This window comes from Centruroides vittatus, unplaced genomic scaffold (assembly GCF_030686945.1).
Source record: "Centruroides vittatus isolate TY-2023 unplaced genomic scaffold, ASM3068694v2 contig_392, whole genome shotgun sequence".
Classification (NCBI taxonomy): Eukaryota; Metazoa; Arthropoda; class Arachnida; order Scorpiones; family Buthidae; genus Centruroides; species Centruroides vittatus.
In genome coordinates this window covers 6,464-10,941 of record NW_027122208.1, presented here as the reverse complement: position 1 = coordinate 10,941, position 4,478 = coordinate 6,464, and the positions used below count along the sequence as shown (strand labels likewise).

The window sequence follows — 4,478 nt, the reverse complement described above, 5'->3', positions numbered from 1 at the left end:
TAACTTTCCCGGTAACAACATATAAAACTTCGGGTGGTGTCATTTGTTATGATATTTTATTTTAAAAGCTTTTAATATTTTTAACTATTATAAAATAACAAAAAGCTTAATTTTGAGGATAGGGATGAGTTTTATAAAAATTTGTAAATGCTAATAACTAGTAAAATCGTCATTAAGTATGACCCTACTAGAGATTCGACACGACTCCCTTTATCTCCCCATCCGCTCAATCTTTAACCAGCAAAATATAACAGCATCAATTCCCCTAAAACTTCAAAACTTCCCTGCAAAATTTCAGAAATTTTCTACAAAAAGCGCAGGAGTTATTAATTAACTATTTAAGAAAAATATCTAATCTATACATGTAATCGAGATGGGTTGATAATAATAATGATAATAATAAGCGCAGAGCCCAAACGGTTAGGAGTTGAAAGTTGAAATTTGGTACACGGTTAAAGTAATGTACTGTACATCATGAGAATGTACAGTACACTAAGAAGGGATTTTTGGAAATTTCCTTCGCGGGGAAGAGGAGAGGATTAAAGATTACCCTGAAGAACACGGCTTCTACTGTACTAGTTTAGATGCGATTTTTTCATTTTTGCGGGAAATCCAACATTTTAATATTTTTAGACCCATCTAAAAATCCTCTAATTAGTCTAGGAAGTGGGGAGACCTAATTGTTGCACGGGTAAAATCGGCTATAATCTAATTATCTTTGCTATCGTTGCTAGAACTATCTCATAGTTTGAATAATATTTTACTTTTCCGGCTGTTATGTATACATAACAAGAGAAAGTAATGGAATAGTGCCAATTTGACCCTTCGATTTTTTTGCAAATCCACGTTTTGAGACACCCTGAACTCAAAAAAGTAAAAAAAAACGGAAAAAATTTCTGTGGATACGTATGTCTGTGTGTTTTGGCGTCTATTTTGTTTAGTATATCAGGACAGGATAAAGATAAAAAAAATACGAAATTTGGCACGGTAGATTGTATATAAGGGGCATTGATATGAAAGTTCGGGATGAAGAGATAGAGGTGGCAGGTGATATATCTCTTGAGGAGTCAGATTTAATGAAGATTTTACTTGTTGTTAGCATTCATAGTGTTTTATAAAACTCATCTCTATCCTTAAAATTAAATCTTTTGCTATTTTATCATAATTAAAAATATATAACATTTTAATAACAAAATAACAGATAGCGCCACATACAATTTTAGTCATCTATTTTGATTAATAATACAAATGTTACTTTTAAAATAAAATCTCATAAAAGCCGAAAAAGTTACGCAACTCGTTGCTAGATTTTTTCTTATTTTAGAATTAATGTATTTTTTCATTCAGACTGGAGTTTACGATAAAATTGATCTAAGAATTGCTCCAGCTCTTGAAACTCTAAGCAAGTAGTTTTTTTCTTATAATTTTATTCTTTAATTTAGTAATTTACTATGTATTAAATTAACAATAAAATTCTAAAGATTATTTTCATATTTAATAAAATAATTATTTTAATAGATCAATTAAGCGCCAATGGAGAAGCCGGAACTTTCGATTTTGCTTTCATTGATACAGATAAAGGAAGCTATTTGAACTATTATGAAAGATGCCTCGTTTTGTTGAAACCGAGAGGAATCATAGCAGTAGATAATGTAATAAATTAACACAAGCAATTACTTTACAATTATACAACAATTATTTTCACAATTTGTATATAATATTTCTCTTTTGCTTTAGGTTTTAGCGAGAGGAAAAGTCGCAGAAAAAGATTGCAATGATGACAGAACCACGTCTTTAAAAAAAATTAATACAGCTTTGAAGGACGATCCTAGAATTAAAATATCTATGTTGTATATGGGAGATGTCTAACTTTAGCCATGAAATTGTAGATTTGCACTACAGCGAATACCCGAAGGCTTTAAAATGAATTTCTAAATAAATTGACTTGGATTTTTAATGAAGGTTTTCATTCTTTACAAGTTCTTTACGAAGGGAAGTAGGTTTTAGGAGCATTTAAATACTATATTTTACTAGTCTGACGGCTAGTCGGGATATCGTGCTGTTTATCTTGAGGTACTACATATACAGGGGTCACGCTGCCTAGAGCAAAAATTGCTACTTGCCGATATTTTTATTAAAGTGGCGATAAAATCCGTAGTCCGTTTGTTTCGACATTCAGCGTGAAATTAAATCACAAATTACATTTCAGGAAAAACAGCGAAAAGTCTAGCTCCCATAGGATGGGAGTCCCGCGCACCACATACCTTTCGTGGCGTCATGTGACAAGTTCGAGCAGAAAAGTAGGAAGTGACGTTGAGAACCGAAGTTGTGTAAAGCCGTCCGGTGTTCTCTCTCTCTCTCTCTCTCTCTCTCTCTATTCGCATGGTTATATGGAGGATCAGCCTGTTTGGCTTTATTTCTCCGATAAAGCGATGATGTTAGTATCCGATGAGCCGGCCGAAGCTTATTGCTTGGCCATACGCAGGAAACGGGAGATAATGCCTTCCGGTAAATCTTTTAAGGGTAACTCGCCCCCTATTCAGGCGTTATCAGGCGTGGAGAAAACTCCAGAAAATTACACGTCCTGTTATTTGTTTTGAAAAATAAGTTTTACATTTTAAGACCAGCTATTAAGGTTATTTGTATCACTATGTAAAATGTACAATTCGAAGAAGTCTCAACATCGATGTTGAGACTTCTTCGACAAAGGATTTCAATCTTCGGGGCCAAGTCGATTTGATTGATTTTTAATCTATTCCCTGTAGAGACTACAAATGGATAAAGAACAAAATTTTGAGTTCTTTACCCTTTGAAAACAAAATATGAAGCGGACGTTGCACTGGAACTGTTAAAAATATTTTTAGACTTTGGTGCGCCTTATATTTTACAGAGTGACAACGGAAGAGAGTTCACAGCTAATGTCATTGAGCAATTTTCAGTTATATGGCCTGAACGTACAATAGTGCACGGAAGATCCCGATATCCACAATCCCAGGAGAGCGTAGAGTGATGCAATTAGGATGTTAAAAATATGTTACGTGCGTAGATGGATGATACTAGGAAGTTCAGACTGGGTAATGGGCTGCCATTTCATCCAGTGACAAAAGAACTCTTCTGAGCATCGAGTTATAGGCAGAAGACCGAATACAGCACTCTTTGAATTGGAATCAAAATTCGGATTAGGGTCATCGAATATTTCACCAGAAATTTTACAAACTCTTCATAGGGAAAATTTAGTGCAACTTAAGAAAAGCAGCTTAGAACGAGAAGCCGTTAAGGTTGATAAAGTAAATGAAAATCAAGAGGAAAATTTTGAGAAAGAGACATCTGTTTGTGTACGCGATCTGATTGAATCACATGTAATATTATTTTCGTCTGGTGCAATGAGAGTTCGTAAGAATTGTGCTCACGACATTGGAGGGACATTACTGACTTTAATGATTGCAACACTTGCAAAAGAAGAAAAAATTGCGCAGGAACGTCAGAGGCCAGAAAACAGCAGAAGAAAAAATTATTGAAATTACTACAAAAAAAACTAAAACTTGTTGAAGTTGGGGACTTTATTTTATTGAACGTTCCAAGGGCCATTAGACTGCCAAAATGTAGTAGGAAAAATTCTGAATGCAAAAAATAATGTTTATCAAATTAGAACAATGGGTGGCATAATTAAGACTTGGTTCGGTAGAAGTGATTTCCAGATTTTTGGGATGCAAATTCTTGAAGACATCCCCAAAAAATATGTATCTCTACGTGAAACTGTGGCGAAAACATTTAAGTTTGTGGGATAAAGATGATGGGAGGTTTTTTATACTATACACTTACAACTGGCAAATCGCCAGTTGTAAGTGTATAGTATCAAAAAACGATATGAAAAAATGCGCGTGTAAGAAGATAAACTAATTACGCACATCAAAATGTCACAGCAGTTCATCGTGTGCAAATAAATAAATGGAACATTTGTGCCCCAAGTGAAAACCGTAAATCAATATTTTTTCTCTAATTATTATACCATGTTTTTAACAATCGTTTACGTAAAAACAAATTGCGACGTGAAAAAAAAAAATAAAAAAAAGGTCACCGACCTAGATGGGAAATTTTTTTCGTCAACAGATGGCACCACGTAAAACAAAGTTATATAAAAAAAATATTAGTTCTGTTAATGATATTAAAAAAACAAGTCGCAACATGAAAAAAAATATATAAAAGTTTATTGGTCTAATCGATTGCGTCATAAAAAAGCTTATTGGTCTAAAACAAAACTAATCGATTGAGTCATACAAATCGGTTCTGTCATATAAAGCACTACAAACTGAAGTTAGGTTAATATTATATTAATATCGGAAGAAGGCAAGTCGCTCCTTTCATAAAAAATGGAGGCAAAAAACATAGCCCTGCTCTCTCACGAATTAAATTCAAATGTTGATTGGAAAGATTTCTCTAAATTAAATTTAGCAGAAGATGCAATAATAAGACGACTT

General features: G+C 33.5%; 1 long non-coding RNA gene across 1 annotated transcript; it reads left to right on the top strand.

Annotated features, from left to right (window-relative positions):
• The first annotated feature begins 1,500 nt into the window (after window positions 1-1,500).
• Window positions 1,501-1,955, top strand: LOC136976017 (uncharacterized). The gene is made up of 2 exons (XR_010880861.1): window positions 1,501-1,652; window positions 1,738-1,955. It is a non-coding gene; the product is annotated as an uncharacterized lncRNA (long non-coding RNA).
• Window positions 1,956-4,478: the final 2,523 nt, after the last annotated feature.